This window comes from Schistocerca gregaria, chromosome 3 (assembly GCF_023897955.1).
Source record: "Schistocerca gregaria isolate iqSchGreg1 chromosome 3, iqSchGreg1.2, whole genome shotgun sequence".
In the NCBI taxonomy this organism is placed as follows: Eukaryota; Metazoa; Arthropoda; class Insecta; order Orthoptera; family Acrididae; genus Schistocerca; species Schistocerca gregaria.
Window position 1 is genome coordinate 425,630,051 of NC_064922.1, and position 25,968 is coordinate 425,656,018.

Consider the following 25,968-nt stretch of genomic DNA (forward strand, 5'->3'; position numbering starts at 1 on the left):
ATTGGAATGACTCCTTACCCTCTCCCTTAAAACCCACATCCTTTCGTCTTACCCTCTCCTTCCCTCTTTCCTGAAGAAGGAACCGTTGGTTGCGAAAGCTAGAAATTTTGTGTGTGTGTTTGTGTGTTATTTTATTGTGCCTGTCTACCGGAGCTTTCCCCCTTGGAAAGTCTTGGAATCTTTGTTTTTAATATAATTTTAGTTTTGAAAGATGAGTAAGAGACTCATTTTTCAAGCATTTTAAATGGTTCCAAAATGCATGTGAAAGGTCCAAAGACTTGAAGGTTTCAATATATACAACTTCTGTGCACTCTGTTTTGTACTGAAATTAGCCAGTCAATTAACTAAAAATATGTTCCACTGCTTCAGTATCTTCCTTTGATATATAGTGATGCCTTCCTATCAAACCAATAAGAACTAGAGCACTTACAACCTTCAAAACATTGTGAATAGGAAATGAGCACTGATGGCGTTGATGCTGTCCTTCAGCTGGAAACCTCCATCCAGCAACTGGCCCATGTCGAGTCACAGTCATACACACATACACACACACACACACACACACACACACACACACACACACACACACACACACACACCACAAACATCCCCCTTCTCAAGTAGTGAATCTGAATAATACCCTGTTGTTTCGGAGGTGTTGGCCAAAAGAAAAAAAAAAATTCTTTCTTGCTCTTTCAAATGCGTGCAATATGAGTTCATCCATCACTCTGAGTCCAAAAATGTGTCTTCTGAATTCCTTTCACAGGAGTAGTTCGTCTGGATCATTCTTCTTTTTTTCTGCTCACGTATGATTTCACAACTCTCGTAAAAGCCTCAGCATTCTGAATCGCAGCAGTATTTGGTCTGGAAAGATTATGTTTTGTAGCGTGGTTACATTTTGTAGCATGGTGTTTTAGCAGGCTCCCTACACCACCATAAGGCCCCTTCCCATAACCAGTAGCACTGTATACCCAGTCAGTTGGCACAAGCGCCTTACTCAATTCAAACAGGTGGTAATGATTTTTAAATTAACTACGAGCACCATCAGAAATAATGATGATCTTCTCTGCCCCTGTTTGCAGTTGAAGGATTTTGTTCACTGCTACCAAAGCATGTAGTAAGTCATGTCCTGTGTCATCACTTATAATTGCAACACTTGTGGTCTTGTTTTAAAAATATGTCACTCCTGTAAAAACTGAGACCTGGTCATTACTCCAATGACACCCTTGTACTTCTTGTGGGAGGATTACAGACCAGTTCTCAGCAAAATCACTGTGAAGCACTAAACATAGTTCTTCTGCCTGGGCACACTCTTTCACTTCTGCAATGTGTTGTTGCAATTTCTTCAGATGCCGGTGTGTTACTGCTTTCACTGACCATTTACCCAGTTCATCGATGAAACTGTCAAAGGCAACAGTTTTCTTAATTAGTTTATTTTCCTCCCATGTCACACACGTAATTTTTGCAGAGTTATCTGCTACATCTTCCAGGCCAAGTGTCTGTAATGACTTCACTTGCCCAACCAAGGTGTTATGTGTCACATGCTTGACTAAGGTCTTCAAAGTTACCACACAAAGTTCAAAATTCGTGCAGTACACACATTGGCAGACATCTCTAGGTAGGTGTGGCACTACCTACTTAGGTCGTAGTGCATAAAATTTTGATCTTTCAATATGTGAAGTTGTGTAGTTGCTCTTATAAACTGCAAAAGTTTCTTTTATTCTTTTGAGTCATGCACCTCTTCACTTTCACAACTTTTTGACCTCCAGCCGTTACAGTTATAATGCCTTTTTTGTTGGCACTCTGGTGAGAACACTCCTAGTTATCTTCCAGATAAAATGACTGCACTATTTGAACTTGAGCTGCTTCTGCAGGATGACCAAAATAGGTATCTGGCCTTCCAAAGACTCCTTTTACAGACCTCACATTTCTTGATTTGTCTACCACGTACTTTGATACTGATGGAACGTGGTTCAAAAATGTTTTCTTTGAAAATGCCTCTGGAATAATAGTTAAAACTTGCACCTTTTCGCTGTAGGATGCACAATATTCAACAGCTGAACTGATATTTGTGAAAAATTCCTGGCAAGAGGTGCAAGAGTGCTTCAGTTAATTTTATTCTGAAGATGAATTTTCTACTTTGAAGAATGTGGTCAGTTTTGCTGTAGTGTATACATCCACAGCTTTAGTAATTTCTCTGCACTTTCTTAGTGCATAGAACTTACAACTCGACTTCACTGACCACAGTTTCTTAACAGGACAATCATCTACCTCTAGTTGACTGATTCAGGGTATTTAAATCTTCCTTTACTGATGCAAAATCTACATCATCTGCACCATGGGAGGCTTCACCTTGTTCAGATATTATCATTATTGTTATTGTGTCAGAACATTTGGAACACAAAAGGTCATCACTGGAAACATCTTCACTTTGAAACAGAGTCTTCAAATGAGAACACATATTCCCAATCTTAACAAAGTCTTTTTTTTTTTTTTTTGTCATATATATACCACACATCCTCCCCCCATGAACCATGGACCTTGCCGTTGGTGGGGAGGCTTGCGTGCCTCAGCGATACAGATGGCCGTACCGTAGGTGCAACCACAACGGAGGGGTATCTGTTGAGAGGCCAGACAAACGTGTGGTTCCTGAAGAGGGGCAGCAGCCTTTTCAGTAGTTGCAGGGGCAACAGTCTGGATGATTGACTGATCTGGCCTTGCAACATTAACCAAAACGGCCTTGCTGTGCTGGTACTGCGAACGGCTGAAAGCAAGGGGAAACTACAGCCGTAATTTTTCCCGAGGACATGCAGCTTTACTGTATGATTAAATGATGATGGCATCCTCTTGGGTAAAATATTCCGGAGGTAAAATAGTCCCCCATTCGGATCTCCGGGCGGGGACTACTCAGGAGGATGTCGTTATCAGGAGAAAGAAAACTGGCGTTCTACGGATCGGAGCGTGGAATGTCAGATCCCTTAATCGGGCAGGTAGGTTAGAAAATTTAAAAAGGGAAATGGATAGGTTAAAGTTAGATATAGTGGGAATTAGTGAAGTTCGGTGGCAGGAGGAACAAGACTTCTGGTCAGGTGACTACAGGGTTATAAACACAAAATCAAATAGGGGTAATGCAGGAGTAGGTTTAATAATGAATAGGAAAATAGGAATGCGGGTAAGCTACTACAAACAGCATAGTGAACGCATTATTGTGGCCAAGATAGATACGAAGCCCACACCTACTACAGTAGTACAAGTTTATATGCCAACTAGCTCTGCAGATGATGAAGAAATTGAAGAAATGTATGATGAAATAAAAGAAATTATTCAGATAGTGAAGGGAGACGAAAATTTAATAGTAATGGGTGACTGGAATTCGAGTGTAGGAAAAGGGAGAGAAGGAAACATAGTAGGTGAATATGGATTGGGGCTAAGAAATGAAAGAGGAAGCCGCCTAGTAGAATTTTGCACAGAGCACAACTTAATCATAGCTAACACTTGGTTTAAGAATCATGAAAGAAGGTTGTATACGTGGAAGAACCCTGGAGATACCAAAAGGTATCAGATAGATTATATAATGGTAAGACAGAGATTTAGGAACCAGGTTTTAAGTTGTAAGACATTTCCAGGGGCAGATGTGGACTCCGACCACAATCTATTGGTTATGACCTGTAGATTAAAACTGAAGAAACTGCAAAAATGTGGGAAATTAAGGAGATGGGACCTGGATAAACTGAAAGAACCAGAGGTTGTACAGAGTTTCAGGGAGAGCATAAGGGAACAATTGACAGGAATAGGGGAAAGAAATACAGTAGAAGAAGAATGGGTAGCTCTGAGGGATGTAGTAGTGAAGGCAGCAGAGGATAAAGTAGGTACAAAGACGAGGGCTGCTAGAAATCCTTGGGTAACAGAAGAAATATTGAATTTAATTGATGAAAGGAGAAAATATAAAAATGCAGTAAATGAAGCAGGCAAAAAGGAATACAAACGTCTCAAAAATGAGATCGACAGGAAGTGCAAAATGGCTAAACAGGGATGGCTAGAGGACAAATGTAAGGATGTAGAAGCTTATCTCACTAGGGGTAAGATAGATACTGCCTACAGGAAAATTAAAGAGACCTTTGGAGAGAAGAGAACCACGTGTATGAATATCAAGAGCTCAGATGGCAGCCCAGTTCTAAGCAAAGAAGGGAAGGCAGAAAGGTGGAAGGAGTATATAGAAGGTTTATACAAGGGCGATGTACTTGAGGACAATATTATGGAAATGGAAGAGGATGTAGATGACGACGAAATGGGAGATACGATACTGCGTGAAGAGTTTGACAGAGCACTGAAAGACCTGAGTCGAAACAAGGCCCCCGGAGTAGACAACATTCCATTAGAACTACTGACAGCCTTGGGACAACCAGTCCTGACAAAACTCTACCAGCTGGTGAGCAAGATGTATGAGACAGGCGAAATACCCTCAGACTTCAAGAAGAATATAATAATTCCAATCCCAAAGAAAGCAGGTGCTGACAGATGTGAAAATTACCGAACTATCAGTTTAATAAGCCACGGCTGCAAAATACTAACGCGAATTCTTTACAGACGAATGGAAAAACTGGTAGATGCAGACCTCGGGGAGGATCAGTTTGGATTCCGTCGAAATGTTGGGACACGTGAGGCAATACTGACCTTACGACTTATCTTAGAAGAAAGATTAAGAAAAGGCAAACCTACGTTTCTAGCATTTGTAGACTTAGAGAAAGCTTTTGACAATGTTGACTGGAATACTCTTTTTCAAATTCTAAAGGTGGCAGGGGTAAGATACAGGGAGCGAAAGGCTATTTATAATTTGTACAGAAACCAGATGGCAGTCATAAGAGTCGAGGGGCATGAAAGGGAAGCAGTGGTTGGGAAAGGAGTGAGACAGGGTTGTAGCCTCTCCCCGATGTTATTCAATCTGTATATTGAGCAAGCAGTAAAGGAAACAAAAGAAAAATTTGGAGTAGGTATTAAAATTCATGGAGATGAAGTAAAAACTTTGAGGTTCGCCGATGACATTGTAATTCTGTCAGAGACGGCAAAGGACTTGGAAGTGCAGTTGAACGGAATGGACTGTGTCTTGAAAGGAGGATATAAGATGAACATTAACAAAAGCAAAACGAGGATAATGGAATGTAGTCAAATTAAATCGGGTGATGCTGAGGGAATTAGATTAGGAAATGAGACACTTAAAGTAGTAAAGGAGTTTTGCTATTTAGGAAGTAAAATAACTGATGATGGTCGAAGTAGAGAGGATATAAAATGTAGACTGGCAATGGCAAGGAAAGCGTTTCTGAAGAAGAGAAATTTGTTAACATCGAATATAGATTTATGTATCAGGAAGTTGTTTCTGAAAGTATTTGTTTGGAGTGTAGCCATGTATGGAAGTGAAACATGGACGATAACTAGTTTGGACAAGAAGAGAATAGAAGCTTTCGAAATGTGGTGCTACAGAAGAATACTGAAGATAAGGTGGATAGAGCACGTAACTAATGAGGAGGTATTGATTAGGATTGGGGAGAAGAGAAGTTTGTGGCACAACTTGATTAGAAGAAGGGATCAGTTGGTAGGACATGTTTTGAGGCATCAAGGGATCACAAATTTAGCATTGGAGGGCAGCGTGGAGGGTAAAAATCGTAGAGGGAGACCGAGAGATGAGTACACTAAGCAGATTCAGAAGGATGTAGGTTGCAGTAGGTACTGGGAGATGAAGCAGCTTGCACGGGATAGAGTAGCATGGAGAGCTGCATCAAACCAGTCTCAGGACTGAAGACAACAACAACAACGTACCACACATTTTTGAATATGCAAATAGTCTGCACACTTCATTCACTGGTGGCCCCAGTCAGAAGACATTTCAAACAGTCCTTTTCACAAAAGACACTACAACTGTGTCAACTGGCAAATTCCTCACAAAAACAAAGAACTCCCTGGATGGTTTCAGATTTCTTAGAAGCCTCTTCAGTAAACAAATTAGCACGTAACAACTACAATACCGAAAGCTGCAATGAACGACCACGAAGAAACTACAACAAAGTGTAAGAAATATCTGCAACAATGAAAGTGAAAAGAAATAACTGCAACGAAAAAAGTGATAAGAAATAACTGCAACAAAGACAATAGAAATAAACACTGTAACAAAGAAATTAGTAAGAAACAACTTCAGTGAAGGCATACATTACCCTTGAAAGTTAAAAAAATGATTTTTCAAAGTAAAACTTGTCCAACTTAAAAGTGGAAGCTCTCCTTTACAGAGAATATAGTACTACATAGTACTAATAAACAGAAAAAATCTAACTTTTCTGGATTGGCATTTTTGGAAAAAAAAATCTGTAAATTATAAAAAAATACAAAAGACAACAGCAAAAGAGCTTTGACAGATATGTCCAAATGGAGGAGACCACTGTAATCATAAAGCATTATCTTTCAAATAAAAACACTCTAACAAAATATCTAGAACTGTTACAAAAATACAGTATTTTTTAAAAATTTCCAAAATTTCCATCTTCAAAATGGTGTTTGCAGTGTCGTCTTCAGAGGCCTGTATCTCAGGGCAGGAATTTTTTGGAGAAAACAAAAAAAAGTGTGTTTCTCACTTAATCCTAAATTTTAACACATGCTAAATTCAATAACATCTGAGACTATGAAGTGATACGGATTATGCCTGGGGGCACAGCCAGATAGATGTAAAATAGTATGTGTGCAATTGAATACAGTGAGCACAGAGAGTGAATTTGTGTCAAACAAGAGTACCATTGCTGAGGTTACCAGAAGCATTAGCACCAGATATGACATGTGAGAGGACCAAGGTGGTTTCATATCATGCATGAGCCCCAGGAATTCCATAGGTTCAGCAAATGGAAAAACAACAGACCCAATATGTAAAGATGGTGGAAGAAACCCATAGTGCCACCACAAATTCACACAAACAGTTTTGTCAGTAGAAAAGCCGAATGCCATTGTCGGTGCACCATGAGTAAAGACAATCGAGACAACGCTGAAGATGCCACTTGTGGTGTCACAAGGCCTAGGCCTGTCCCACCCCTCATTAAATTGACCAAGACTTATACGAATAATTGTAAGAATAGTTATTATTACTATGTTCTTCAAGTTTGTTTTTGGGTTTTCAGAAATACTGTGGGAAGAAAGTTTTATTTATGTTGCAGATAATGTGGAAGACATTACCCAATGATCACCACAAAAGTTCGACATAGCGGCAAGTGGGCAAGGAATAAAACGAATGCTGCAAACTACCACGAGCCACGGACAAGCCTAGGCCGCGAGGACATCGAGCTTCCTAGGTCGTTGTTGGACAACCTCAAAGGAAGAGATATTCTGCTTTCTCTTTGTAAACAGATTGATCGAGTCTTGAAAGGTTCACGTAAAAGGGTTGTTAAACGGCAAAACCAATAGTTCATCATTTGTATAGATAAAAAGTAGTAAAGATATAGGAAACGAAGAGTTGCGGCATCAGAACGAAAAGTGATACATCGCTCAGCAACGAAGGAGGACGTAAACAGCAGGCATTATGTGGTGAAAACAAATCAACTGATAAAATAGTAAGTCTGTAATTAAGCATAAAGCCACGTAACACTGCACACTCAAAGACACAAGTCCGTGGAGAACTGCAATAGATTGCAAAATCCTTCAGGAAAAGGGAGCCACAGATGCCTGGCACGAGACAGGCCATAGTAGGTTAATGTCTATAGCAAAGAGGACGATGCTCAGGACAGAGCACTGACATCCTGCTTTCTTGGATAAAGATGTTCTGAAGGCAATAGGGCAGGTGGCCTCAGAACCACCAAATGTACAGAGTATCGAGGATACCAGTCCACCAGCAGGTGGTGTAGGCTTTCTGCAAATCAAAAACCACAACCACAGTCTAGTATTTCCACAGAAAACAGTTCACGACATGGGTTGACAAAGTGGCGAGATGGTCAACTGCAGTACGGTGCGCTAAGAATACACATTTTGCAGTGATTAGTAAATTGTGAGAATCAGTGATTAGTAAATTGTGAGAACCTTGCAAGCACAGCTGGTGAGAGAAATCGGGTGGTAACTAGAAGGAAAGTGTTTGTCCTTACCAGGCTTAGACATGGGTATGACAGTGGCTTCACGTCAGCATCTGGGAAACGAGCCATCTGCCCAGATGCAATTGTACATATGAAGCAAAAAGTGCTTGCCCACAAGAGAAAGATGCTGCAACATCATCTTAATGTCAACAGTGTCTGGACCCTGGGGTGGAAGATCTGGATAAAATGAGAGCATGATCTACCTCCCTCATAGTAAAAGCAGCATTGTAGCACTCACAATTCTGAGAAAAGGGTATCACCTGAGCCTCGTCCACTTATTTCTGATGGAGGAAGGCAGGATGATAGAGGGTAGAGCTCAAAATCTACGCAAAATAGCAGCCCAAAGTGTTGGAGATAGCAATGGTGCCCACAATGACATCATCTGCTACAGTCAGGTGGAAATTTGGTAATGGACCTTGGTCCCAGTGAGATGCTGGAGGTTGCCCCACACGAAGGAAGAGGGAGTGTAACTGTTAACGGAACTAGCAAATGAAATCCAGCTATTTTGTCTACTGTCCCGAAGAATGCAACGACGTCGTGCACACAACTGTTTATGTACTAATACAGTTCGTCACTGTAGGATGACAGGCACATGAGTTGCATTGTGTCATACCTCACGCCACCAAAGGACCGGGATGCAGTGCAGTCAAGATGAAGTATGAGGAATGGAATATTGTGCACCAGTAAGGATAATGTTATTCTGCAAAAAATCACCATGGAAGAGTAAAGCCTCCAGTCAGCCTTAGAAAGCCGCCAGTTGGGTTTACATGTAGGTGGGGTAGGAGTCATCAAACAGATAGCACACAGGAAATGGTCGCTTGAGTATGTGTCACAGAGAACAGACCACTCAAGACAGACCAGAATGAAACGCAGACCAGAATGAAATGCAAGAGGTCAAAGCGATCGTGAAGAGACAATTCTTTTACCTGGAGACAGAAAACAAGTGAACACTGTAATTCCAAGAGCAGTCGTAATTCCTCCTTGTTCAGATCTAATGCTGCAAACATTTCATTAGAGGAGACTCATGATGGCATAAAGAAAGGAAGGAAAAATTAAGGGTTGTCGCTTCGGCAGCTGCTGAGTGCCAGCCATCAAAGACTCACTGCTACAGGGTGCAGAGGCTGGAGGATCCTGTTCCATGAGATCTACGGAGGGAACAGCATTTTCACTCGGTCAGCTTGCAGATTCCAGGGTAGAAAAATGAGTGGCACTGCGCACCGGTGAAACGCAGGTCAGCCAGGTGAAAGTAGCAAGCGGCAACACTGTTGAAGACCTCTGAGTTGGTGAAGGAGAAGACTGTTAGTTTTTGTTTGATTTTTTAGAAGCTTTGTAATTGACAGATGAAGTCTCAGATGCTTGATGGCTGGAGGGACATAAGAAGTCTTTGTGGGGAAAATTCCTTCTGTTCTTTCCAGCCTGTTGGTTGTGTAGCAGGTGATTTTGGCACCAGGGGCAAAGACGTGATGGCTTGTTGCACAGCTGGAGGAGGAGGAGACTAGGATGCTACCATGACACTGGGCGATTTTACAACTGTGCTGAATTTAGGTCACAAATCTCCATGGCTGTGTCCTTCATAGAGCAAGGTGTAGCAAGAAAAGCACCGTACGTGCCAGGTGGTGAAATGCAGGCCTTTTGACTAGCCAACAACTTGTGAGTGGCATGGTAAGGCACTTTTTCCTTCACCCAGATCTCCCAGACGGCCTGCTCATCAAGATACACGGGACATTCTCGGGATGAGGCTGCATGGTCATCATTGCAGGCTGCATGGTCATCATTGCAATTGATACAGCGGGGAGGAGAAGGAGGAGGGAGAGGAGAAGGAGGAGGGGGAGGAGGAGGAGGAGGGCAGTCACCCTCTGGAGCATCCCTACCACTAGGAACACATTTGGCCATGTTTCAACAGGACATTCTAGTGTGGTTGTAATGTTGAAACTGGTAGCAGTGCATCAGGTTTGGAATGTACAGTTGGATCTTGATGTCTTCATAACTGAGTTTGGTCTTTGATGGAAGCACTGCTCTATCAAACATATGAAAAAAATTGTGTGTAAGCACTAAGGTTGCATCAACCTTTTTCATTACCTGAGGGACTGCAGTGACGCCATGATCAGAGAGGTAAGTTTGGATTTCTTCCTCGATTAGATCATCAAGCAGCCTAGTCTAAATAACACCATACCAAGCATTAAGCATTTGATGGGCCTCAACATGAACCGGATAGCCATGGAGGAGTGAAGTTGCAAGCAGTTCTTGGGCTTGAAAAATCACAATTTGTCTCCATAAGCAAAATGCTATTATGTAAACAAGATCAGGATTTCACACGGCTGGCAACTGCATCAACACCTTCCTGAATTACAAACAGATTAATCGTATCAAAGGACTGACCTCCTTCAGTACATGATACCACGAGGAACCGAGTTGCAACTGGGAGAGTCTTCAAATCTTTAGTCTCATTCCATTTAAATTTAGTAGACGCAAACTGAGATGTTGATAGGCTGATTGTGAGAAAATCCCCCATGATTGCCAGCATCTCCATGGTGCACTCCTTCCAACTGGACCACCCTCCCCCTCAGAGGGGGACTCACCTGCCTTACATGGTTCTTCACACCTGCCTGGCCTGTACAAAGGGCATACATGTGAACCCTACCTGTTGATCTGCAGCTGGTAATTATGCGTTGCCCAGTCACCTGGTATGTGGCAGATGAATGGGCTGGTCTTCAGGAGCACACAAGGAGCAAGAAGAAACAAACAGGAACCTCATATGCAGGGGCAGAGGACAGATGGGAAATGCAGAAAGAGAAAGAGAATGAGAGAGAGAGAGAGAGAGAGAGAGAGAGAGAGAGAGAGAGAGAGAGAGATAAGCAGTGTAGAGACTGTTCTGATGTCAGGCTACTGAAAATTCAGAACATATTTCCCAAGGGAGGAGGAAAAGAATAACACAAGAACAGACAAGAGGCACAGAAGGGAAAAAAGATGCTGTGCTGCAAAGGCTGGGTCCCCATGACAGCCAAATATGAACTCACCAAAGAGAGGTGAGCCACTTGGGAGCGGGGAGGGGGGGGGGGGTCGGCTAGGTTGTCATCAAAGCAGTATTAAGAGGTTCTAAAGAAGGTAGAGAAGGAATTCCTGTTGGAGTTGAGGTTGGTTTTAGAACCCAGGCACAAAAACTTATCCTTTTATTTCAAGCTAGCCACAGTAGCTGTGAGAACTGATGGAGAGAAGGCTTAACATTTTTGTCTTTTGTACCAGTACTAGAGAAACAAGCACATTCCAAATGCTAAAATGCTACATACTTCATGAGTATCCTGTTAAATGGGGGATATTGAAGAAATCTGTAAGAGTAAAAATGGTAATATGAGAGGGGCAGGATTCCTGTGCAGTGAAACTGCTAATGGGAAAAAAGGACGTAAGAGAATGTGATTGAGCCAGAATTGTACTTTCAGCAGGTCAAGGTGCATTGATTGTACTCTTACCTTTGGCAAGGTGGTAGTAGTGGCTAGTTGTTTCGAGCACTGGAAACTTAGGTCAGCAAAGAGGCAAGAATTGAACGGGAAATATTTCTTATTAAATGGAACAGTGTGTGAGATAATGGGGCCTACTTTTTACCTGCTCACCACAATTTCAGGCGTACCTCATCTGAATATTTCGAAGCCTCATTTGTATTGGCCAGAGAAGCCCATGAAAATGCTACATACTGCAAATCTAACTGGCTTAAATCAAAGTCTGGGGCTGGACTTAATGCAGCCTACAAATGTGCTTCTGAACCAACAGAAGGGATGAGTCTCCCTGGAAATCTTATTGCAGCATGTAAATTCTTATCAGGGAAATCAGTACCAGAAAGAGAGAACAAAGACTATTATCATGTCAGCCACAACAGTGGCACTTATTATACTGAGCACAGTCCTTGTGTTGGTACATAGCAGACGAAGCACAAGACTAAGCTCAGACCAAGCCGTAGTTCAGATCCCAGTGGGTTGGGTAGGGGTTGGGGTTGTGTGGGGGAAGAGACCAAACAGCGAGGTCATCGGTCTCGGGAAGGATGGGGAAGGACGTCGACCGTGCCCTTTCAAGGGAACCATCCCGGCATTTGCCTGGAAAGATTTAGGGAAATCACGGAAAACCTAAATCAGGATGGCCGGACTTGGGATTGAACCGTCGTCCTCCCGAATGCGAGTCCAATGTGCTAACCACTGCGCCACCTCGCTCGGTGTGGGTTGGATACCCGAGCATAAAAGCAGCAGAAGGAATCTGAACGCACAAGTATTATGAATAACTGCTTCATTTTAGCTTGTAAGTTGGAAATAGAGAGTTGGAAGTGATTGTGCAACAAGCCTACTAATGAAGTAAGTTCCATGGTGTTTGAGTTAAGAAGCAGGGCAAGGGGCCCTTTGGAAATGTGTAAGATTAAGGGAACCAGTTGCTAGAATAATTCTTAAGAGGCAAAACAGGGCCAGAAGGGCCAGTTACCAGAAACTCTAGTGCAAAGAATAATCTAGTTTGGTTGGCCTGAGGGCCTGGATCCTGATAAAAAGGAGGGCAATGTATTTGGTCAGAAAATACACCAGAGCCAACTGCAGGTCATGCATTGCAAAGCAAAACATGATCGACTTGTGTTGCAAAGCAGAGCCAGCTGGGCACTGTCTAGCAACAGCCAACACTGCAATACACTAGTGGAAGGATGGAAGACTTTCCTCACTAGCCACCACAGAAGTGTTTAGAGCACATGCCCTAAGCCCTAAACGAACATAGTCTGGGGCAAGTAAGCAATCAGCCAGTCATATACTAAATCATTCTTGTCTCAGCACCACAGCCTATACCCCTAAGCCCACGACACCTGGAGTAACATCCCGGAATGCAATACAGGATCCACTGTTCCACAAAACAGGGCAGCCTGCCCTGAGTCATGGGGGAGCTGCCCGCATGCTCGAGGAAGTTCATGGCCATTGTCAGTTGTAGTACTGGCCTGTCACCACCTTCACAGCTGGAGACCTCACTGACAGCGGCATTTGAGTGACACATGCTCGGCCCCACTCTTTCTGCTGTTAACAATGCCAGATGTCTATTGTTTCACATGAGAGGCAACTGGATGCCTCCACCAGGCCGGAATAAATAAATGCATTGAACAAATCTACTATTGTCCTGATGTCTCAATTCACTCTCCAAGAGTGAAAATCCAAGGATCATATGTTGAAGGTATCACAAAGGCCTTCACAGACAGGCACTATCCTTCAGAACAAGTACGCAAACACATTTCCTGTGCCATTTCCCCACATACTCCCAACCGTTCCACCATCCCCAAGAACCAGCTACAAAAGAGTGCCCCCTTTGTCACTCATTCAATAGAGTGCCCCCTTTATCACTCATTACCACCACCTGACTCTAAAAACTGAACAAATCTGTCGCCAGGAAATCATCATGCCCAGAAATAAGACACATCCTGCCCAAGGTCCTTCCCATCCTTCCTAAAGTGGTGTTCTGTCACCCAACCAACTTCCACAACACCCTATTCTATCTCTATGCCACTCCCAGTGGAAGACCCAGGTGCAAGACCTGCCCAACTCATCCAACCAGCAATCCCTATTCCACTCTTGTCACAGACTTATCATAGCTCATTTGAGGCTGGACCACCTGTGAAGCCATGTCATATACCAGCTTTGCTGCAATCACTGCATAGCTTTTTATATTGGTATGACTACTATACAGCTGTCCACCAGGATGAATGGCCACTGTCAAACTGTGGCTTAGAGCAAAATATACCAAACTGTGGCACAAAAACAGCTGAACTTAACATGTTTGATTTCAGTGGCTGCTTTGCAACCCGGACCGTCAAGACCCTGCCCTCCACCACCAGCTTTTCTGAACTGTGCAGATGGAAGTTATTCTTACAACACATCCTCTACTCCCAGAATTATCCTGTCCTCAACCTAAGGTGATCTACTGTCCCTGGCCCCCTCATCCAATCAACTCCTCCCTTTTCAAATTCCCTCACCCTCTTTGTATGCTGCCCCCTGCCAATGTACCCACCCAACATTCCCCCTTCTCTGCTCTTCTCCTTTCGTGGTCCCCATTTTTTACCTCATACCCCACCTCCTAACACTTCACTTGGCAGTCTCTATATCCCTGCATGGCTTGCCAGACAGTGCACTTCTCTCCCCCCACCCATACCCTGCTGTCCTTCCCCCTTCTCCGCACCACTCCAGATTGCTACTCCCATGACAGCTGCATCCCAGTTGGAGCTGCTGGTGGTAACAGTCGTGTGTGTGTGTGAAATTTGCTTGCTTGTGCAAATGTGTGTGTGTTTTCTTTGCTGAAGAAGGCTTTCGCTAAAAGCTATATAAGAGGGGAAAAAAGGACAGGTGTACACGCGCGCGCGCGAGCGCTCACACGCACACTCACTCACACACACACACACACACACACACACACACACACACACACACATGTGCGGATGGATATGTGTGTGTGTGTGCGCGCGAGTGTACACCTGTCCTTTTTTCCCCCTAAGGTACGTCTTTCCACTCCCGGGACTGGAATGACTCCTTACCCTCTCCCTTAAAACCCACATCCCTTCGTCTTTCCCTCTCCTTCCCTCTTTCCTGAAGAAGCAACCGCCGGTTGCGAAAGCTAGAAATTCTGTGTGTGTGTTTGTGTGTTTTATTTATTGTGCCTGTTTACCGGCGCTTTCCTGCTTGGTAAGTCGATGATGTGACTTACCAAACGAAAGTGCTGGCAGGTTGATAGATACACAAACAAACACAAACATACACATAAAATTCAAGCTTTCACAAGCAACGGTTGCTTCATTAGGAAAGAGGGAAGGAGAGGGAAAGACGAAAGGATGTGGGTTTTAAGGGAGAGGGTAAGGAGTCATTCCAATCCCGGAGTGGAAAGACTTACCTTAGTGGGAAAAAAGGACAGGTATACACTCGCGCACACACACACACATATCCATCCGCACATACACAGTCACAAGCAGACATTTGTAAACGCAAAGAGTTTGGGCCTTTGGGCAGAGATGTCAGTCGAGGCAGACGTACAGAGGCAAAGATGTTGTTGAAAGACAGGTGAGGTATGAGTGGCGGCAACTTGAAATTAGCAGAGGTTGAGGCCTGGCGGATAATGAGAAGAGAGGATATACTGAAGGGCAAGTTCCCATTTCCGGAGTTCTGACAGGTTGGTGTTAGTGGGAAGTATCCAGATAACCCGGACAGTGTAACACTGTGCCAAGATGTGCTGGGTGTGCACTAAGTCATATTTAGCAACAGAGTGATCCTCATTACCAACAAACACTATCTGCCTGTGTCCATTCATATGAATGGACAGTTTGTTGCTGGTCATTCCCACATAGAAAGCTTCACAGTGTAGGCAGATCAGTTGGTAAATCACGTGGGTGCTTTCACACGTGGCTCTGCCTTTGATCGTGTACACCTTCCGGGTTACAGGACTGGAGTACGTGGTGCTGGTGGGAGGGTGCATGGGACAGGTTTTACACCGGGGGCGGTTACAAGGGTAGGAGCCAGAGGGTAGGAAAGGTGGTTTGAGGATTTCATAGGGATGAACTAAGAGGTTATGAAGGTTAGGTGGATGGCGGAAAGATACTCTTGGTGAAGTGGGAAGGATTTCATGAAGGATGGATCTCATTTCAGGGCAGGATTTGAGAAAGTCGTATCCCTGCTGGAGAGCCACATTCAGAGTCTGCGCAAACATGCCTTCGCCCTAGCCACATTACACTCCCATATTTTATTTTCTCAGGCTCGTCTGACATTTGGCCTCACACTTAAAGTTCACATCTCTGCCTGTAACCCTTCTTTCCATCAGTCCCTATACCAGTTCCAAACTGAAAAATCCATTGCCCTCACCCACCTAATCCTTCACTTACACATCAACTCAGCCAATGAACACACCCATCAACTGCTATCCTTAATAAAAGTCCTCAATCTTTCCTCTCCAACGTCCACACTGGCTGTTCACAGCATCCTCCTACAGACAAACTGCAAATTAGAACAGCATGACACCCTCCATCTCAAAAAACTATCCAATCTCCTGGTTTCCCACCTCCAGAAAGGCAACTCACTCACCCTTCACAACCTTTCCAGCAAACCTCAACCTCCTCTCATCGCACACAGACCCAGTCTCTCCCATCTACTCAATCTCGCACTTCCAGCTCCACTCCCCCCAAAACCTCAAAATTCCAAACAACACAATCTGGAACCACAACACTCTAATTCAGTAGTTAACCTTTCCTCCAAACCTCTCTCCCAATCCGAAACCTCTGTCCTATCCAAAGGCCTCACCTTCAGCCCCACTCCCAGATTCAACCAAACAGGCCTCGTCAAAGATTTACTGTCCTAAACTCGTACTCTCTGCTGGAAATATCACTTTGCCACAAAGAAAAATGATCCTCATCCTACTCCTAATGATCCAACTCCCCAAGATACTATCCAAATTGAACCCTGCATGGAACAGTTCCATCCTCCGTCACAGTAGGACCCACCCCCTCTTCCTCAAAATCACCCTCTCCAAACCTTCCAGGAATTTCTGACTTCCAGCCTTGCCTCTCATCCTTCTTAAAAAACCTTAATCCTACTCCCAATATCACCACTGCTGAAGCCCATGCTATCCATGATCTGAAGGCTAACCGATCCATCGTCATTCTTCCGGCGGACAAGGGTTCCACGACCGTGGTACTTGATTGTCGGGAGTATGTGGCTGGGGGACTGCGTTAGCTTTCAGACAACACTACATACAAAGTTTGCCAAGGTAATCCCATTCCTGATGTCCAGGCAGAGCTTCAAGGAATCCTCAGAACCTTAGGCCCCCTACAAAACCTTTCACCAGACTCCGTCAACCTCCTGACCCCACCGACACCCCGCACCCTTACCTTCTACCTAAAATTCACAAACCCAATCATCCCGGCCGCCCCATTGTAGCTGGTTACCAAGCACCCACAGCATGTATCTCTGTCTACGTAGATCAACACCTTCAACCCATTACATGCTGTCTCCCATCCTTCATCAAAGACACCAACCACTTTATCAAACACCTGGAATCCTTACCCAATCTGTTACCCCCAGAAACCATCCTTGTAAACATTGATTCCACTTCCTTATACACAAATATTTCGCACGTTCAGGGCCTCGCTGTGATGGAGCACTTCCTTTCACGCCGATCACCTGCCACCCTACCTAAAACCTCTTTCCTCATCACCTTAGCCAGCTTCATCCTGACCCACAACTACTTCACTTTCGAAGGCCAGACATACCAACAATTAAAGGGAACAGCCATGGGTACCAGGATGGCCCCCTCGTGCGCCAACCTATTCATGGGTTGCTTAGAGGAAGCCTTCTTGGTTACCCAAGCCTGCCAACCCAAAGTTTGGAACAGATTTATTGATGACATCTTCATGATCTGGACTCACAGTGAAGAACAACTCCAGAATTTCCTCTCCAACCTCAACTCCTTTGGTTCCATCAGATTCACCTGGTCCTACTCCAAATCCCATGCCACTTTCCTAGACGTTGACCTCCATCTGTCCAATGGCCAGCTGCACACATCCGTCCACATCAAACCCACCAACAAGCAACAGTACCTCCATTATGACAGCTGCCACCCATTCCATATCAAACGGTCCCTTCCCTACAGCCTAGGCCTTCGTGGCAAACGAATCTGCTCCAGTCCTGAACCCCTCGACCATTACACCAACAACCTGAAAACAGCTTTCGCATCCCGCAACTACCCTCCCAACCTGGTACAGAAGCAGATAACCAGAGCCACTTCCTCATCCCCTCAAACCCAGAACCTCTCACAGAAGAACCCCAAAAGTGCCCCACTTGTGACAGAATACTTCCCGGGACTGGATCAGACCTTGAATGTGGCTCTCCAGCAGGGATACGACTTCCTAAAATCCTGCCACGAAATGAGATCCATCCTTCATTAAATCCTCCCCACTCCACCAAGAGTGTCTTTCCGCCGTCCACCTAACCTTCGTAACCTCTTGGTTCATCCCTATGAAATCCCCAAACCACCTTCCCTACCCTCTGGCTCCTACCCTTGCAACTGCCCCCGGTGTAAAACCTGTCCTATGCACCCTCCCACCACCACCTACTCCAGTCCTGTAACCCGGAAGGTGTACACGATCAAAGGGAGAGCCACATGTGAAAGCACCCACGTGATTTACCAACTGACCTGCCTGCACTGTGACGCTTTCTATGTGGGAATGACCAGCAACAAACTGTCCATTTGCATGAATGGACACAGGCAGACAGTGTTTGTTGGTAATGAGGATCACCCTGTGGCTAAACATGCCTTGATGCACGGCCAGCACATCTTGGCACAGTGTTACACCGTCCGAGTTATCTGGATAACACCGTCCGAGTTATCTGGATACTTCCCACCAACACCAACCTATCCGAACTCCGGAGATGGGAACTCGCCCTTCAGTATATCCTCTCTTCTCGATATCCGCCAGGCCTCAACCTCCGCTAATTTCAAGTTGCCGCCGCTCATACCTCACCTGTCTTTCAACAACTTCTTTGCCTCTGTACTTCCGCCTCGACTGACATCTCTGCCCTTACTCTTTGCCTTTAAATATGTCTGCTTGTGTCTGTGTATGTGCGGATGGATATGTGTGTGTGTGTGTGTGTGCGAGTGTACACCTGTCCTTTTTTTCCCCTAAGGGAAGTCTTTCCGCTCCCGGGATTGGAATGACTCCTTACCCTCTCCCTTAAAACCCACATCCTTTCATTTTTCCCTCTCCTTCCCTCTTTCCTGACGAAGCAACTGCCAGTTGCGAAAGCTCGTAATTCTGTGTGTGTGTTTGTGTGTTTTGTTCATGTGCCTGTCTGCCGGCGCTTTCCCGCTTGGTAAGTCTTGGAATCTTTGTTTTTAATATATATATATGTTTGTGTGTGTGTGTGTGTGTGTGTGTGTGTGTGTGTGTTTATGGTGAAACAAAGGAGCAATAAGTTATTTTTATTCCAATATACCATATTTTTTTCTGTAATTTTCTGCCAAACACAATTAAAGACATCAGGTTATGGGCCCAGGCAAATGCATACACATGGTATTTGTTTCTGTTCTGTGAATTCATTGCTACCCTTCGTTTTCATTTTCAACTGAGTATTATGAGTTAGATTTATATTCAGCCTACATGAAAATAGATAAATTGAAAACTTAGATTATACAGAAATTTGACAGTAAAAATTTCCAGCTGTGGAAATATCAGTTGCAAAATACTTTTCATGCCGAAAAAGTGCTCGATATTGTTGAGGGGAAACTGAGGCCAAATGAAGCTAGTGAGAGTCAAGCCACTTGGGACGACTTAAATGTGAAGGCGATGCTCGTTCTATCTACTGCGATAGAATTTGACAAAATGCAATATGTTATGGCATGCACAAATGCAGGGGAAATTGGGCCAAACCAAAGGCTATTCATGAACAGCAATCCGCAGTTAATAAAATGGCCTTGAAGCAGAAATTTGTTTATTACAGAATGTCTCCAACAGACACAATTGCGCAACACATCAGTCAAGTTGCGTCCCTGGCATAAGCATTAGCCGATATTGGGGAACCTGTTACAGAAGCTGACAAAATGGCAAAAATTTTGGGAAGTCCGCCAGCAAAGTTCACAGTTTTTTCAACTGCCTGGGACTCGTGTGCTGAAGATCAACAAACGTTCCGTAATTTGACTTTAAGGTTATTGAAAGAAGAACAAAAACTTTTACAAAGTGATGAAAACTCAACAACCTTTGTAGCAGTTAATGTAGACACAACACGCAGGTTGAGCTTAAAAACCAGTAACAACAGTGCGTCTAACATGGTCAGTAGAAAAGAGATTGAATGTGATTACTGTCATAACAAGGGACATTTTAAATCTGAGTGCAGAAAACTTTTGGCAAAACTTAATATGAAAACTGATATGTCTGAGCACTAAGCTTTGAGCACAGAACATGCATATGTTTTTGCTCCAGATTGCGAAAACATTTGGTTAGCTGACAGTGCTGAGTCAAAACATATGATGTCACACAAAGAGTGGTTCACCACATCTAAGCCAGTTCAGTGAGAGGAGTCATTTGTTCAAATTGGAGACAACTCTATCGTCAAAGCAGAAGGCATTGGATCAATTGAAGTATTGTCATTAGTTGAGGGCAAATGGCAATGTCGCACTTTGGAAACACATTATATATTCCTAAGCTAAAGAAAAATTTATTTTCAGTGGGAGCAGTCACAAAAAGAGGAAATAAAGCTATTTTTGACAGCAAGATAATGGAAGTTCACAGTTCATGTCTAATTGCAACAGGAATTACGATGAACAATCAGTGTTGTCAAATGTTGTTTAAACACCCAGATAAACTACAGGCTAATCTTGCTTCCCTGAATTTCACCTAGATCTTACATGCGAGACTTGGGCACAGTAATTTCAGTGGTCTCAAGAATATGGCTGATCTGAACTTATAACCTGGTTTCAATACAAAGAAAGTTGAAAATCTTCATTGTGAACCATTTTAGTATGACAAGACGAAAAGAAAATCTTTTAATTAAAATTTTGAATCAAGATTGAAGGTTCCTAGTGAATTTATTCGTGTAGATTTGAGTGGATGGGTGAGAAAACAGTCTCTTGGAGGTGCACAATTGTACATAGTTTTCAAGTATGATTGCATTTCATACAGGTTTGTGTATTTTCTTAAAATTAAGCACAATACTTTCCCTGTGTTTTTGGAATTTCAGAGACTGACTGAAAGACAAACTGGAAACAATATCTAGGTTCTTTGAAGTGACAATGGAACCAAATTCATAAATAAGCAATTTGAAGATTATTTCAAGCAAAATGGTGTAATACATGAAAAAACAAGTCCCTATACACCACAGCAGAATGGCCGATTTGAATGAGAAAACAGGTCCATTGCTGAATGTGCACACACTATGTTAAACAGGTCCTTTGCATGTTATTAAGTACTGACTTGTCTCACGAACTGTGGGCAGAAGCAGTGAACTGTGCTGCATATATCTTAGATCACCAACCAAGTAAAGCAAATGACAATGTTATGCCATACAAAAAATAGTTTGGAAAACTACCTTCTTTGAGACACGTGAGGAAGTTTGGATCAGCAGCATACATACATACATGTTCCTGATAAAATTAGATCAAAATGGGATATTAAAACAAAGAAATTGATCATGGTTGGCTATGATGGATATAGTACCAACTACCGCCTCTACAATCGGAGTCAAAGAAAATTGTAGTCTCCTACAATGTCTCTTTCAATGAAGAACAAACCCATAGCTTTAACATAGAACAAAGATTACTGAATTTTACCTGGGAGACCATGCTGCAGAAAATGTTCAAGAGGAATCTGAAGAGGATGATACTGGTGAACAAATGAAAGAAAATCAAACGATGCATTTGAGAGATCGGCCTAATCTGCAAGCACCTGCTCATTTTCGGGACCAAGACATAGCTTCCTCTGCCGTTATCTTTGAACCTCAACCTTTTGAAGCAGCAATGGCATTGAAAGAGTCATCACAGTGGAAACCAGCAACGGAAGAGAAAATGGCATCCCTGAAAAAGAACAAAACTTGGAATCTAGTACCATCACCACACAACCGTAAGGCAGTTGGATGTAAATCTACACCTACATCCATACACCGCAAGCCACCTGACTGTGTGTGGTGGAGGGCAGCGTGAGAACCTCTATCGGTTCTCCCTTCTATTCCAGTCTGGTATTGTTCGTGGAAAGATGGGTTGTCGGTATACTTCTGTGTGGGCTCTAATCTTTCTGATTTTATCCTCATGGTCTCTACGCGAGATATACGTAGGAGGGAGCAATATACTGCTTGACTCTTCGGTGAAGGTATGTTCTCGAAACTTTAACAAAAGCCCCTACCGAGCTACTGAGCGTCTCTCCTGCAGAGTCTTCCACTGGAGTTTATCTATCATCTCCGTAATGCTTTCGCGATTACTAAATTATCCTGTAACGAAGTGCACTGCTCTCCGGTGGATCTTCTCTATCTCTTCTATCAACCCTATCTGGTACGGCTCCCACACTGCTGAGCAGTATTCAAGCAGTGGGTGAACAAGCGTACTGTAACCTACTTCCTTTGTTTTGAGATTGCATTTCCTTAGGATTCTTCCAATGAATCTCAGTCTGGCATCTGCTTTACCGATGATCAACTTTATATGATCATTCCATTTTAAATCACTCCTAATGCGTACTCCCAGATAATTTATGGAATTAACTGCTTCCAGTTGCTGACCTGCTATTTTGTAGCTAAATGATGAGGGACCTATTTTTCTATTTATTCGCAGCACATTACACTTGTCTACATTGACATTCAATTGCCATTCCCTGCACCATGCGTCAATTCGCTGCAGATCCTCCTCTATTTCAGTACAATTTTCCTTTGTTATGACCTCTTGATACACCACAGCATCATCTGCAAAAAGCCTCAGTGAACTTCCGATGTCATCCACAAGGTCATTTATGTATATTGTGAATAGCAATGGTCCTATGACATTCCCCTGCGGCACACCTGAAATCACTCTTACTTCGGAAGACTTCTCTCCATAGATAATGACATGCTGTGTTCTGTTATCTAGGAACTCTTCAATCCAATCACACAATTGGTCTGATAGTCCTTATGTTCTTACTTTGTTAATTAAACGACTGTGGGGAACTGTATCGAACGCCTTGCGGAAGTCAAGAAACACGGCATCTACCTGTGAACCCGTGTCTATGGCTCTCAGAGTCTCGTAGACGAATAGCGCGAGCTGGGTTTCACAGCACCGTCTTTTTCGAAACCCATGCTGATTCCTACAGAGTACATTCATACTCTCCAGAGAAGTCATTATACTCGAACATAATACGTGTTCAAAAATTCTACAACTGATCGACGTTAGAGATATAGGTCTATAGTTCTGCACATCTGTTCGACGTCCCTTCTTGAAAACAGGGATGACCTGTGCCCTTTTCCAATCCTTTGGAACGCTATGCTCTTCTAGAGACCTACGGTACACCACTGCAAGAAGGGGGGGCAAGTTCCTCCGCGTACTCTGTGTAAAATTGAACTGGTATCCCATCAGGTCCAGCAGCCTTTCCTCTTTTGCGCGATTTTAATTGTTTCTCTGTCCCTCTGTCGTCTATTTCGATATCTACCATTTTGTCATCTGTACGACAATCTAGAGAAGGAACTACAGTGCAGTCTTCCTCTGTGAAACAGCTTTGGAAAAAGGCATTTAGTATTTCGGCCTTTAGTCTGTCATCCTCTGTTTCAGTACCGTTCTGGTCACAGAGTGTCTGGACATTTTGTTTTGATCCACTACCACTTTGACTTAAGACCAAAATTTCTTAGGATTTTCTGCCAAGTCAGTACAAAGAAGTGGGTTTATCATGTGAAGCAGAATTCTGAGGGAAAAATTGATCACTTTAAAACTAGATTATGTGCAAAAGGTTATTTGAACGAAAAGGCATTGATTATGAAGAGACATTCTCTCCAGTGGTCCGATATGATTCAATCAGAGTTTTATTAGTCATAGCAGCTTCATGAGATATGGAAATTAGGCAGTTTGATGTTAAGACTGCATTCCAGAATGGGGTTTGAAAGAACAAGTTTACATGGAGCAACCAAAAGGTTTTGTTGCAGAAGGCCCAAATAATGTTTGCAATCTGAAGAAGAGTCTATATGGACTCAAACAATTGCCACATTGTTGGAATCAAAAATCTGTACATTTTCTGACAATGTTTGGTTTTGTGCAACTGAATGTGGACAAATGTGTTTTCCACGTTTTAACAGATGACACTGATTTTTGCCTGGTACTTTATGTGGGTGATGGCTTGCTTATTTGAAAGTCTCCAAAAATACTGGAAAATGTTTTGACAGCACTGGGATCAATGTTTGAAATTACTGTAGGCAATGGAAAATACGTCTGTGGATTGGAAATTGAACACAGTCCTTCTGCAAAATAAATCTATATAGGCCAGCAAAGATATATCAGTTGTTTACTTCAGAAGTTCAACATGGATGATTCAATACCAACTCCACTCCTTTTGATGTTGGAACCATGTTGCACAGAGGGCAGTCTCCTGCAAACCAACATGAGGTTAAGGAGATGGAAAGCAAACCTTATTGGCAGGCAGTCGGCAGCTTAAATGTTTACAGCAACTGTCTCACAGCCAGACATCAAGTTTTCTGTGAGCATAGTGAGTAGGTTTTTACATAATCTGGGTCTCGATAATTGGTGTGCTGTTAAAAAGATTATGAAGTATCTACAGGGGACCAGGGAACTGACCATAAAGTACAAAGCTGACTCTACTGGACTGGTGGTCTACTCAGATGCTGGCTTTGCTGGTGACTGTGACACTCGTAGGGCAACAACAGTTTATGTGAGCTTGTTAGCAGGTGGGCCTCTGACATGGTGGTCACATCAGCAGAAATGTGTAGGCTGATCAACAATGGAGGCCAAATACACAGCAGCTTCAGGTGTGCTACTGAAGTTGTTTGGTTGCATGGTTTTCTCAGTGAACTTGGTTTTCAGTTAGACAAACCATCAACACTCCATGTTGACAATCAAAGTACTATTTGCCTGATTAAAAATACAGAACATCAGAGACATATCAAGCACATTGACATCAAATACCATTATTTATGCAAACATGTTGAAAATAATGAGACTGAAGTCTATTATTTTTATTCTGGTAAACAGTTGGCAGACTTATTCTCTTTAACTTGAGACAAATTCGTATCAAACAGAAAAGTTCTGTCAATAACCTCAAAACAAACTCAATAAAACAAGAGTGGGAGTGTTGACAGCAGTGAGCTTGTTGTAAGGAGAGTTGTTTTTTTTTTTCTGCCGTGGTGTGAGTGCACCAAATATTTATATTCATTCTGTGTGCAGCTGTGATCTGTTACATAAAATTATATCGTTGAATTTTTTTTCCTGTTGTTATGGTTATGGTTTAACTTTTGGTTGCACCAAAAAAAGAAGCAATAAGTTATTTTTGCTCCAATATACCATATTTCGCTCTGTAATTTTCTGCCAAACACAGTAAAGCACCTTCTTACATGATTCTTAAACCAAATGTTTGTAATCAAATTGTGTCCTCTTCTTAAGTCTACCAGGTGGCTCCCCCTTTGATTCCTTCCTCGAGTCCATGTTCTCCCACTATTCTTACTTCTATTCCTTTCCTTTCCAGTACCACATCATAATTAAATTTTTGTGTGCCTTAACTAAATGAATAATTTCTTTCATAAAACTGTACATTTCTTCTGCCTCTTCAACATCTGTGGCATTCCACGGCATAAGAACTTGAAGGTCCTATTACTGTGGTGAGAGTTGCCTTCTACATCTACATCCATACTCCGCAAGCCCCCTGACGGTGTGTGGCGGAGGGTACCCCGAGTACCTCTATCGGTTCTCCCTTCGTGCCTATTTGGCAACTACATTGTGGTCACTATGCTGTTAACAGTAGCTTAGCCATATTCCTATTTTATTATCCAGTTTTAGGCCTAGGCTTCTCCAGCATTACCTGATTTTGTATTTTAATCCTGTATTTCTCTGATCACATGTCTTGTTCTTGCTGTCACCTCACTTCGCCAAATCCCACTATATCTAACTCATCCATTTCCTTGTTTAATTTCACTTTACTATTCATCTGATGAAAGGATCCAACATTAAACACATTAACCAACAGAAGGCCAGTTTTGTTTCTCTTGGTGACATACTCCTGAGCTATGCCCACCTGAAGGTCCGAGCAGGGGCTATCTTACTCTCGGAATATTTTATTCAGGAGGATGCCTTCATAATTAAGCCACATAGTAAAGCATCATTCCCTTCATAAAAATAATGTCTGAGGTTTCCCCTTGCTTTCAGAAGTCTGCAGGAC

The 25,968-nt window shown here is 43.0% G+C and overlaps 1 protein-coding gene across 3 annotated transcripts in view; it reads right to left on the minus strand.

Moving 5' to 3' along the window:
* Nucleotides 1-25,968, minus strand: part of LOC126354771 (protein arginine N-methyltransferase 7-like) — a 120,326-nt gene that overhangs the window by 93,477 nt on the left and 881 nt on the right. The gene's annotated exons all lie outside the window — the stretch shown is intronic.